The following is a 13,126-nucleotide window of genomic DNA, read 5'->3' on the forward strand; positions in this document are numbered from 1 at the left end:
AACTCGAACGTCGATGAAGGTAAGCATCATCAATCTTTCGCTTTTATACTCAGTTCCTTCGAGTCTTTCAAATGAATAAAAATCACAAGCAATCAATTTATCCTACCTTTGGCGACGTTTGCACTGCTCTTCTTCCATAAAGAGAGAAAGCAATCAATCAATCTGATCGCTATCAAATGATCAATTAAACTACCTGGCTCGTCCATGAATTCTTTCTCTATCAGTCGTAAGGATAATCATTCATCTTCACTGACTGGATTTAACATTCGAACACCGTGCTATTAAACTGATTATTACACTCTATATTTATAGGAATAGCTGTGACAATAAATTTCACGAATTGATTTTCTTCTATGTATCTACGTATGTTTTTCTTTTCCCGGGGAACAAACAAGTAATCGCGAAAATTCGCTTTGTCAAATCGAGTAAAATTAAGTAGCATCTTGTACGCGTGTGATTTATCAAGCTGCGATTATCGATCAAATATTGTCACGAAGAAATCAGAAGAGAGAAAAGATCGAATCGAAGTCTGATCTTAGCCCCCTTAATACCTCCATAAGATTCCTTGGGGCTTCATCTCCGGTGCAGTCTCGTCTTTTGTTCCCTAAACGAACGCTTATTCTCAGCCATCTGTCTTCTATTGTTCTTGCAGCCTCCTCAATTATGACAGTGATTTAAGAGGCTCTGTTACTTGGTCGTAAAGTTAGTGCAGGTAAAACCATCTATTCCGATGTGTACAGGGGTTGAAGGGGAGAATGGGGGATGGAGGAGTCATAAATCTTGGAAGATGACGCCTGGCTTCCTTTACTTTGCTCGTTGACATCCACCGTGGCCCCTCGTCGATACTTTCGATATTTTCATGATACACGTATCGACACGCGATATCGATAGACCAACGTCCCGTGACGAATCCGATATCCGTGTCCACGGTGTTCCCGACGACTAGTCGCGATCATTTATTTAAACAATTTTGACGGTTCGCGATACTGATTTTCAGAAACGTTCCAGAATTTGGTTTCCAGGATTTTCGACACTCCGATTACTTTCCGCTATTTCCGCTTATTTTCTGCTGAAAAATGTTACCGTTGTTCGTCTATTAAATTGCGTCACGAAATTCTTCGCGATTTAGGTATTTCAGAGGAAAAGTAAAGGAGTCAACGCTTCTCTCGACGATTCTGCTTGGCGCCACCATCGTTTTTACGTTTTTATCATCCACGGAATTCACACCCTCTGTAATTTTTCCGCTAAATACGTTAACTATCGTCGTCGTATTGTTTTAAGAATCTCGAGAATCCAAGCGAAGAGGAAGACCCGTCCTGGTAATTGTGTAAAGTTCAGCGGGGCGTAGGAAAGAAAGTCGGAATCTCAAACGATGATTAAATAAACACCGCGTTGTAAAGTGCTGTGAAACAAAAGGCGGCAAGACGAGGCTTCTCTCTCTCTCTCGTTCTTTTCTTTTTTCTTTGTTATTTGGAAAAAAGAGCAGATTTTTTCGGGTCGAATCTACAAAGGGTTCTTGACTGCTCTTTAATGATTTATTAATTACCCAAAGGGAAGACTCGAGGAGATTGGTGGTCCGGACATGAGAGGCGAAATTAATTATGAAATTCGTCTGCTCGAACGGGAATTTCTCATTTGCCGCGGAGAAAATGTACAACGATCCACGTAGTTTTCGAGTGGTGATAGTGTTTTCTGCGTTTTTTTAAATAAAGCACGTTGAAAATAACGCCAGATTGACGCGTCGAGAAAAGAAAGAAAAATTCTGTCAAAATTTTTCTCTATTTTGGAAACATAAGATCTAGTTGTAATCTTTTCGTTGGCTGTTCTTTGCGCAATTAAAGGCAATGAAGTTTTATGAGAAACGTCTTTTATAAGAATTTGTAATTACGCCGTAGCTAATTTTACATTGTTGAAAATATTCGCAGTAACGTAGCTCATAAAGGAAGGTTTTCATCCCTGAATAATCAAACACATACCATACATCACCTTTCTGCGCACCTTTCGGCTTTGATATTTGATAAACCAAATTCAAGGTAGATTTACAATTGCCAAATTTTATTACCTATTGCGACGGATAATTAAAAGTGTTGCCCAACCGTCTGTGACTCGTCCTACAGAACAAAGGAATCATTGAAATTTATTTATTAGCAGAGATCGATAAATGATGTCACTGCTTGATGTTATGAAATAATCGCTTTGCCTGTGGTTAATCAATTATTAATGCGAAGGTAATGCCGGTTGCGGAATGTGACGTTGTTTCTTTGAAATCCTGTTAGACGTCTCGTTAGCGCCGATAATGGCAATTCTCCTGTATATTTATTGTTCGGGATGCGGTATTGTGAAACAAAGTTCATATCGTCGAACGAACAGCCTGTTAATAGATAGTCGTTAGTCATTGACGCGTTGTTTGGTTAATAGTTCCTCTCTGGTAATTGTTTTTCGAAATATTATTAATTTATTCGCACGTTTTTCTGCGAGCTAAACGTTTCTGTAATTTAGCTCCATTGACGATCCATTACGAGATTCGATACGTTTTTCACGTAGTCCGTGATTCGCGTAGTATTCGTGCAATGTCACAGTTCTTCGCTAAAAACTTTACGATCGAGATTACGTTCGACAAACTAATACAACGACAGAGATCATGCTCCGGAAGCCTCTTTTGTCGCTTCAGTTTCTCTTTTATCGATTTTTATTTCTCGGTATTTCACGTTACCAGCAGAGGTTTCGATCTACGTAAGTCTATCAATCTTAACTCCTATTCGTTCGACGTAGAAATATTCCGACTTGTCAGTTATCGATTTCGCTCTTAATTCTCGGTACATCGCTATAACTTTCAGCCCTTTCAACAATTAATAACAGTTCACACTGTGATAATAGGAATTTCGTAAAGTTTCTCCACCTTCCATTTTCGCTCGTGAATCAGACGTACGAAACTTTTCTACAATCGCACGCGAACTCCCTTGAAAATTGGCAAACAGAGAGAGAGAGTTCCAGCCCGGATGTCCAGTCGATTCGTGTCTCGAATCGTTCGACGCGAGTTCCAACGGAACGACTCTGGGAAACTTTTCCACCAACACCGGTTACTTGCAGACCGAACGATAGGAAGCGCGCTACTTTTCCATCGAAGATTACGTTTAATCAGAATTAAGGATGTACTTGTGGAGCATCGATGATCTTCGTCTCGTTCGGCCGATTCGAGAGAGTTTAATCTGCAGGAAGACTTCTTCAACGACTTGCTTCTGCAGAGAAGCTTAAATCGTAAACGACCGATTGCAACTTGCGCGATTTTTCTTCGGTTAATATCCATCGATATTTCACCTAATTCTTCCTCCCTAAGATATCTCACAGATAAATGTTACGCCTTTTAAGCAAATAATACGAAACATCGAATGGAGCCACAGAAATGCGAATCTTCGATCTTAATAGCAATTTTTATGGGAATTAAAGTGATTCTGCGAAGAGAGATAGGAATTTAAGAAGCGTAGTGCTTTCGTATAGATTCAGATAGTCGGTAAAAAATATTTAAATTACAGTAACAATTCCTGTTTCATTTTTTCCCCTTTTATCAGTTGAAACATATCATATATATACTTAAAATTTGTATCGCTTTGCAACATCTTACAGCAAAGTATCACGTCGATTAGTTCGCTTCTCACGCGTCGTACGCATCCCGTTGTTGCTACGATACGAAAAGCGAATAGATAAATTTCCGTATTTATTAATTTGAAGGGAACGGATAAATCCTATTTCGATACTTGTGGCGCGTATCCCGATGACTTACGATTCCTAGCGGATGTTGTAACCAATGAATTCTAGCCGACGAATTCCCTATAGGTGGACCTGGTGTATTTATGACATCCGCAGCCCGAAAACTGCATGGAAGGAAGCAATTTGTTCGGACGCCAATACAATACCACAGTCCACGGTAATGAAACAGGGAATCGTTTTGTACGTGCAGCATGCAAACGCGCATAGCTATCCACCATTCGACTCGTTGCAATTTTTCTGTATCGCTGGTTCGCTGGTTTTCGCGTTTTCCAACTTACGCTCCGGGCTTTGATGTATCTTATTTCTATTTTTCGTCTGTTCCATGGTCAATTCATTTTTCAATTAAACGAAACTTGCGGTTCGATACTTGTTTCTCTTTGTCTTGGGCCGCGCTTTACGATTTATTATCGTTAGTATCAAGCAGTAGTCTTTAATCCCGCTTTTTAATAGATTAATTAAGATATCTTGACTGTCTGTTTTATAGAGCCGAATGATCCTTTAAATGGTCTTGGAACTTCCGAAGACGCTGCTATAACAAATAGCTGTGTCAGTTTTATAAGCGCAATTAGAAGATAGTAGCAACGATGAAAATACGACTCAATGAACTTTCAAGCAAAAGTCAACCAAAAAAGTTGATGTCGAAAGTTAAATTCCATCATCGGATGAGATCACAAGCGCGTGTTGTGAAATTTATAGATGTGCGCCGGTGTACACCTGTTCATCAACGTCACCTAATTATGTACATCATAAAGAAGTCAAAGTACTTACTTATATCCTCTATGATTAATTCTAATGTAAGAAGAATTACGTCCTCGAACAAATAAAACCCTGCAAGAATATTAAAATTAATTACATTCAATTACTATAGAACAGTTCCCAAACGATCAAAGAACAAAGTTTCAGTTCTCGAGGCAAGTCGCTTGTAAAAACTTGAACAATTGCAGTTCCATTTGTTTACTCGGAGATCTACATCACCAGGCGAGTCTCTATTATATCTTTCTTGCTCTTTCGAAAGAAACGTCTCTTCGCTTCTTTCTTCTTCATCAAAGTTTGTCGTAGGAAGGAAGTTACTTGGAGACCGGTTCGTTCTAAGATAAATTACCTGCAGGCTCTTCCTTCAACAGGTGGAGCCCGCTAAGGTTTACGGTTTAATTCCAAGAAAGTGTAGGGAATGCACAGGAAGATTCCTTCCTTTCTATTATTGGAAAGATTGACGGCCGAACCGATCGTCGACAAGGTCTTCGGCTTTCGACCAAAGGTCATTCGAGAGTGTTGCATTTCTCCCGCGAGAACAGGTTTGCATATTTTGTTCAAGCTACGCCGATACTTTTCGTATTATTTTCATAACGAGTTTCGTCCGTCTCTCTCTAGCTTAGCCGTTTTTCGGGAACTGCGTGAAAAAAGGGAATTATTCCTTTCACATTTATTCTCTTTTTTTGAAATTTCTTTTTTCAATTCAGTAAAGATATATTTTAGTAAACAGATAAGTGGATAAGTTTGATGGTAGAATAGTGGATAAAATGACAATGAGTCTTATTCGAGTAAAAATTTACAAGAAAATAGTGTATAGTACGGAGAAGAAGTATTGAATTTAAGTATTTTGTTAGAATGAGAAAAGGAAGGTCAGGGTTATTTCTTAATTTACAAACTTGCATAAAAACAGAGTACAATTGATCGTATTCTTCAACGTGAAATGGCATTCACAGGAAGCATTCGTCTTGCATTAATAATTCATAAAACACATTACACATTCAAATGATTCTGTGTCCCAGAAAAAACTTCGCAGCGAAACTTACGTTTTTGCCGAAAACATTTCTTTCTTCTACTTCGAACTTTTCAATTCGCTGGCAACTTACCGAATTAGTAATTTTTTACGTTTCTCCTTCTGTCACGTTACTTGTCCAAGAAATACCATAAAAAATCCCGGCTTCTCAATTTCTCCTAAATTTTAATGATTTTATTAGAAATATTCCGTTAATTAATTCATAAATTACTCAAATTCTTCGATTCTTCAAAATTACCCGTCCGTAAAATCCGCGTATTCCTCGGTCCTCGGCCCCTCGGCCTCGTTTCTCCCTCAGTCGCCAAAACAAATTCGTTTTTCCAGCTAAATTCGATTCCCCTCTCCGAACCTTAATCCCTTCTCTGGAAACGACAAATCGTCGAACAAGTCGAAATTCTTCCTCGCGATTGCTCGTAATGGATTCCGAGCAGCTGTTCGCGTCCCGTTTATCACGATAAACATATCCGCCGCGTAAAGGCCATTGCGGGCGTCTCCTTCTTCGACGAAACTTCTTCTCCTTCTCTTCGCCCTCTCCTACTACGATTCCCCGTGGAACACAGGTGTAGTGGTCGGCGTTCTTCGGCCTCCATACGCTTTCAGTTAACGCCTGGTCGTCGCCAGGTATGCCGGTTGCTTCGTGGATCGTGTTGGTCTGTGAAAGCGTATACCTGGTTCCGTGACTTGTCCCGGCGAACGAAAATCGAATATCGTGCACCGGTTTTCGGTGAAACCGCGTATTCTGTGAGTGATTCGGACCCCCGCACTAGGAAATATCGCGTAGAAGGAAACAGTTATTCTGAAGCTGCGCGTGGGTGCCTCGCTCCAAAGGATTTGAATCATCGTCGTCGTGTCCATCGTTCACTGACTTTGTAAGTAATTTTTCTGTTCCTTCGACTGGGTTAAGGTGGGGATTAAATTTTAGAGTTTACGTGGCTTTGTAAAATACGCAAGTTTCGCCGATTAATCATCTCGATGTACGAAAATTCCGCACGTAGACCGGAATTTTGATCGCTTTAGGATAAGACCTGTTGATTTCGTGACATTTCTGACGAGTTTTATAGATTTATTAAACTTGTTGTGGTATATTCTCGGTGATAGTATATCTATGAAGCAAAGATTTATTGCAACTCGGCCGAATATCGAAGTAGATAGGCGTGTTCATTCGTGTCTCGATTAAATCGACGTTTAACACGAATCGCGACACTCTTCTTGTATCGATCCGGTTTCGATCCTTTCTCCTTGGTTTTTCATTTGTGTCGATTATTTTAACTGATAATAGACAGAAAACGAATAATAATAATCGTTCCTTGGGAAAGTTTGCGTTTAGCGTTTCAAATAATGACGATCTATCTTCTACGCGAAACTTTCGTTGACTTTAACGGGCCAGCCAACTCAACGACACGATTTGAATCAATTTTTCCGCTGGTTTATGACGCTTCCTGTATATACACTACAACCTCGAGCGATTCTCGAATCGCGAACGTATAAAGATATGGCGAGTTTAATCGACGGCAATGATAAATGGTTTTTCATTGACGTTCGATTTTTACCGTGTCGAATGGAAAACCAACAAACGATATTGTCGTGCTCGATATCTCAATAAAATAAAATAACGACAGACAATTAAAGGAACCAAATACAATAGCATAGCAATTGTCTAGCACCCTTCCTATTTCTTTATTTCTAACTTTCACACCTAACGATCTATTCTCGCGTTTATCATGTTTTCTCATGCGTGATTAAATGTATGTTCTCGTAGCGAACATCGTTTTATCTTTTGCCTAATTAAATTCACCTGCTAATTAATGCAAACTTATTCTTCGTACGTATATAAAGCAAGCTGATTATTTGCCAATGATATTTCTCGCTGTGTAAGATACGGTTAAACATTTTTCGACATAGAAACATTTGGCTTAACGGACGAGAATCCGGTTTGTCCCAATAAAGTCGTTCGACTGCGACTTTCTGCGAGCTTTGTCGATTATTAAAAGAAAAAGGAAAAGAATATGAGTGAATTGGTGAGTTTGCTATACATATTTCTTAGTGTTATCGCGACAGCCGTCACTTTCCTCGCGGTTTAAACAGGTTTTAACAGAAAACGACGCATTAAAATTCATATTAGCTTGGATGCCTTAGCACGGTTCCACGTACAAGTTAGAGATTTCGAGAAGAGCTCGAAGTGAATGTTTTGGTTCGAGTGGTAAACGCTTGTCAAGGCAAAAAGTTGTTTTGCCAAGAGAATGAACTCGGTCGTAGAACGATTCGTTATTCGCGGACTAGAACGTAGTTTGGAGTTCGAAATCATACAGAATTGTGTTGCCGAGCGATAAACAGACTCCCGATAAAATATTCAGACGATATGTTTAAGCTGCAAATTCATTAATAACACGTAACAAATATATCTTTGTGACTTATAGAACTTAAAGATAAATCAAACATTTTTCCATTAATTAGTTTCAAGTATCACCACATGAAATGTTCTTTATCTCCTGAAAAATTACCTGCCGTTGTTATCATTTTTCTTTCCAATCGACACGTAATTATCAGCAAGCGCAACGAGTTCTATATTTAGATGATTTATCGAGCTCTGGTATTATATTTCAAGTTAGTTAATTACTTGTCTAATGACTCAACTTCGAAACAGGTAATTTCTAAGTTAAGCGAACGTTATTCTTTTCTAGCCTATATTTCCTTATATCCATAAATCACATCGAATTTACCTTAAATTCGTTTAAGTCAGTTTAGAAGTTTCTTAAGAATCATTTCTGTTTATTATTATGTCGATATATCGGACAAGTGCCGAGAGGCGATCTCTCTCGTATCACGATGAACCGAGTCAAACAAAATTCTTCCCATATCGAACGCCGATACAAAATTCTCCTCGTTCCATTCATTCAGATCATGTACAGATATTAAAGAATCAGCTGGCGATCGTAAGCGGTCGGAGAATTGTAATTCGAAGGTTCCTCCGCTGGCATTCGACTTCCTCCGTTGGCATCCGACTTCCTCTGTGCGCACATGGTGTTTGGTGATGTAAAAGTACGCGATAAATTCGCTGAAAGCGCGTGGAGAAGTATCGAATGGGTATTTCAGTTGGAACGCCACGCTCTCTGTACCTGAAACGGGAGCTTGCTCGTCGTTCTATGTTTCTCCGTTTTCAATCGTCGTTCTGTTGACGTAACGACGCCCGCGCGAGCCCATAAACGGCCTATCCGGTTCGATTATTCGATAGACGAGCCGATGAGGCGCGTTTAATCCGTGGGACACTCGTATTGCTTCGTTTGATCAGTCACTTTCCGCGACTCGATACGACGTACGTTGCGCCACACCTTTCATTTATATAGTTACGTTTCTTTCTAATGGGACAGGGATTTTAAAAGGAATTAATTAACCGTATCACATTTGCTTCGACGTACGGCGATGTTTCCTTCTGTCTGAAAAGCGTTCGAGAAGCTTCTGGTTATTAGATCCTGTGATTCTTACAATTAGTCAATTGGTTGCGTTAGCAATAAGTTCCCTTATGGATTAGAATGTACGATTTAGAAGATGCCAGTGAATGTCGTTGGTCTCGATCGAGCGATTAATTGCTTCGCAAATACGTCGATGAACCAATCATCTTACGAATTAAGCTTGTGGTTGTTTTGATTTGCCGATGCAGAGGAGAGAAGCAGACGAGACGAGTGGCTGTTTGTCTTGTTGGATTTATTAATCGCTTTAAGTACATCGATGATTATTATGACTGAGAGAGGTCATATGAATTATAACGTTTGCAGTTGCCTCGATTTCGTAATGAGAAGAGATAGCAGGTGAATATTTCTTAACATCTTTTCAAGTATTCATAGCTTCGTAATCTGATAAGCGTAATAATATGGCGAATACATCTTAGTCGATGTCAATTAAAATAGATTTCTAGATTAAATTTAATCTAGTGCCACGTTTCATTCCATTGTAAAATGTTTACACAAATAAGGATGCAAATCGATGAAAAGGCTAAAATAAGTATGAATGTAAGATATAAGATATGCCGATGTATGCTTAAATAAACTCGAGATAACATTGAACTTGTTAATTCTAGACACGTGAGATAATTTCTCACAAAAGAAGGCTAGAACACTCTATATTCAAACGAGTTACAAATTTCAGTACTGTTGCTTTCTCGGATCGGTATAAAATAACATAAAGTTTGGAGCTGTAGAAATATTGTTAATGATCAGTACATACATTGTTCTTTTCTATCGTTGAAAGGAATGAACTCTCACGTAATGGAATGATAAAAGAGGAGTATGTTTCTTTATGTTCTTCGCGGGTTCTGTGTTCCTTTCTATAGAAAACATGCGCCCTGTTTGCAGAGAATAGAACAAGAGAATATGCAATTGTCATTGTACAGTTACTATCGTAAGCGCTTGAAACATTGCAAAATAATTTTCTCATTTTCTTTATTTTTTATAATACTTTTAAGGCTAAAACGTTTGAATGTTTTGATTTCAATTTATTGCGCAATAACGATACGATATTTTATAATGACGTGTAAAATATATTGTACTTTCTCTATCGATCTGTGAGTCATGCTATTAATGCATTCCATCACGTGAGTCGATCTTTAGAACCGCTTTAAATTCACCGTCGTACTGATTTAAGATCATTTATATCGACCCACATAATTCGCAATTATATTCGATTGAAACTTAATTATGTGATACAACGTGAAACTTCCACTTCGCATTTACTTTCAACGAAGAAGATAACGTAAAGAAATATTCTTCTAATTATTATTACTATTTATTCTCCATATACAAACCGTATGGGACATAAATCTTGTTTGTAACATATAAACCATTACGACCAGTATCTAACGTAAATTGATTTAACCTGACTTAATCGTATACAAGCAGCATAGAAAAATATCTCTTATTTATTTATAGTGAAATTTAAAACTACGTTCCTTTAGCAGTACCATTCCTGAGGTACACAGAAATTTTCTCATTTCTTCTGCGTTCTTTTCTCTCTGATGCATTATGTATATTTCAATTTCATTCCCAAATATTCTCACAGTTTAATTATTTCAAACAATCGTTTCAACTAGAAAGAAAGAAAATTCATATTCTTCATTGCATAATGAACTCTCGCATCTCCACTATTCATCCCAAGCTTCATTTGCAATCAACCCCATAACAACCTCGCATTCTTCGATCCCGAGTCTCTATAATTAATTTCTGCCACAATAGCACGACTTGCCAAGTACAAGCAAAAAGCAAACAATTCAAGCCCATTCCGCGTCTGACTCGTCACCCTCGAGAACCGAAAGATCATTTCCCTTGCTTAGCTGGGAAAAGACCATTAATCCGGGACGACTGCGTCCCAAAACACAGCTCACGAAATGCCGAGAATTATTCATCGTCGTTTCCTCCGCTTCGAATTCGCGCGTGCCTGGAATGTCGCGGAAAAACCGGACTGGAATGTCTGGTCGTCGATTCGTCGAGATTCGCACGGCGACGAAACTCGCGTTTCGACGCGAGGAATGCTTCTAGCGGCGTGTTGATTGCGCTGCATTCGCGAATGCGCGTCGTCGCAGCGATAAATAAGCCGCTTATGCCGTAATCTAATCCCAGCCGGAGCCGAGGGCTTTCCAGGCGTATCCGTCGAGCGTGTACGCGTGTTCGCGCAGAGAAGATTGCCGGCGATAAGGCTACGGGAACCCAGTTGAAACGTGGAAACGCTCCAGTCGGATCCTAACGATCGTGCTATTTTCTGGCTAGATAAGGGTTTGGTTTTGGGAAATGGAGTTTTGGCAGAGAACGTTATATACATTTTCGTCGTGTGTGTACACGTTGCGGGATTTTGGCATCTTCTAATATACGGTGACTCTTATTAATATTTGGATACCAAGGTACTCTAAGTATTATTCCTTTATACGTGTATCGTTTTATATATTTATTTTGATTAAGTGCATCGAATAGATAACATTTATCTTTCTACTATCAAGAATACTATCGTTTGATCAAAACAATATCTTTTTTTTTATAAAACATTAGTACCTTTAGCGTTTTATCAAAACACGTATTCTAGGTAGTAGAAAGATAAATTTTATCTATTCGATGCACTTAGCGTTTCCAATACAGATAGATAAGGAGCGAATAATGGAGAAATATAAAATGTCAAATAATCGGATAACGCGCAATGTTACGTTGAATTTGTATATTAATTTCATATATTCTAATGCATAAGTAATTTGCGAAAAGGAGAAACACGATGTTGGCGTGTTGACACGTCATTTAGAAAGAGGATATCCTGTAGACTCGATTGGAAATAACAGATTTCTTTTCCTCGCTTTGGTGCTCTGACTTTGATTTCTTTTTCCCTCCTGTCGGTTGCTTCAGAACGCCGCAATACTTACGTTTTTTGTTGCGTTGCGGTGAGTCTGTTACTTCGTAATCCGATTATAGTCTGACAAATTATTAAAAACGATACCGTTACAACCATCGTATAAATAGAAATGTTTTATCTTTCACGAAAATTGTTAACGTTTTTGTAGCACGTGCGAATACCGATTACATTAACTTTTTTACGCTCGATGTTTAGAAAAACGAAACATGCGTTACTAACTAATGGAAAAGCAATTTTTCTCGCAGTTTAGAAAACGCATTCGACCCTGCAAAAGTTAAAGGGATATTAATTTAATGGATTGATCTATCTGCATATATATGCACAAGGAATAAGTTATCCAAGGAAGTACACGCGTCGAATATGTTTCTCGAATTATTTGTCAGGGTAAATTAAGCAAACCTGGTCGTTGACCGGAAAATCTTCGATTTCTCCGGCTAAAATCGAGGTACTCTTGCTGGTTTTATAGATAGATTGCTTTCCGCGACTATCTGTTCTCTGCATTGCCGCGCACTGATTGGAATCCGTCCAATTAAAGCAATACTCGCGGATATACGGTTCCAATACGCGTAGGAAATATTATTTGAAATATTCCTGCTCTGCGTCGTCGATTCCAACAACTTATATCTCTTCGATTTCGTTCGAAACTAATATTCCGATAGAGCGTATCATCTCGCGAGGAGCTCGATAAAAATACGTCTAAAAGCGAGTTCCAAGTTCTTTCTCGCTTAAGCGAGGCTTATATCTCCGTTTTACGTATATTATCCCATTGTTTTCTCGTCGAGGAATATTTATGAACGTAGTATCCTTTTTTACAACACAGTGAAATCGTACTGCAAAAAATATAAAATTTTATATTTTCGTCTTTTTATATAACGACTTTTTATTAACGAGCGATGGAGATAATGGCCTGTCTACAATTTTTCGACGAAGAATTCTGCTCGAAAAGCTTTCGCCGGTCGCTGTACTTTTAAAATTTTCAATCCTGATCGTTTAATCCTCCGTTGCCTTCCGCCCAAAGAATTTAAAAAATACCAACGTACGTCGTAAAAACGTATCCACGAAGCGGTTAAAGGCTCGACCGATCTAGCCTCCATTGGAAAAGAGTTTCCGGAAGAAAATATTCGCACGTGCTCGAGGTATTTCGAGTGTATCGTGATCGTTCGCGACGATATCGCCGTTCGTTTCGCTGTA

General features: G+C 38.8%; 1 protein-coding gene across 5 annotated transcripts in view; it reads left to right on the forward strand.

Annotated features, from left to right (window-relative positions):
• Pgant9 (polypeptide N-acetylgalactosaminyltransferase 9) overlaps window positions 1-13,126 on the forward strand; it is a 294,438-nt gene that overhangs the window by 86,254 nt on the left and 195,058 nt on the right. Inside the window, exon 1 of one of the 5 annotated variants that reach the window (XM_072011608.1) lies at window positions 6,137-6,420. The exons of the other annotated variants lie outside the window; for them this stretch is intronic. The gene's annotated coding sequence lies outside the window, so the exon portion shown is untranslated. Of the gene's footprint in view, window positions 1-6,136; window positions 6,421-13,126 lie in introns of those variants that run through there. 5 annotated transcript variants of the gene reach the window in all.

This window comes from Bombus fervidus, chromosome 10, assembly GCF_041682495.2.
Source record: "Bombus fervidus isolate BK054 chromosome 10, iyBomFerv1, whole genome shotgun sequence".
NCBI lineage: Eukaryota > Metazoa > Arthropoda > Insecta > Hymenoptera > Apidae > Bombus > Bombus fervidus.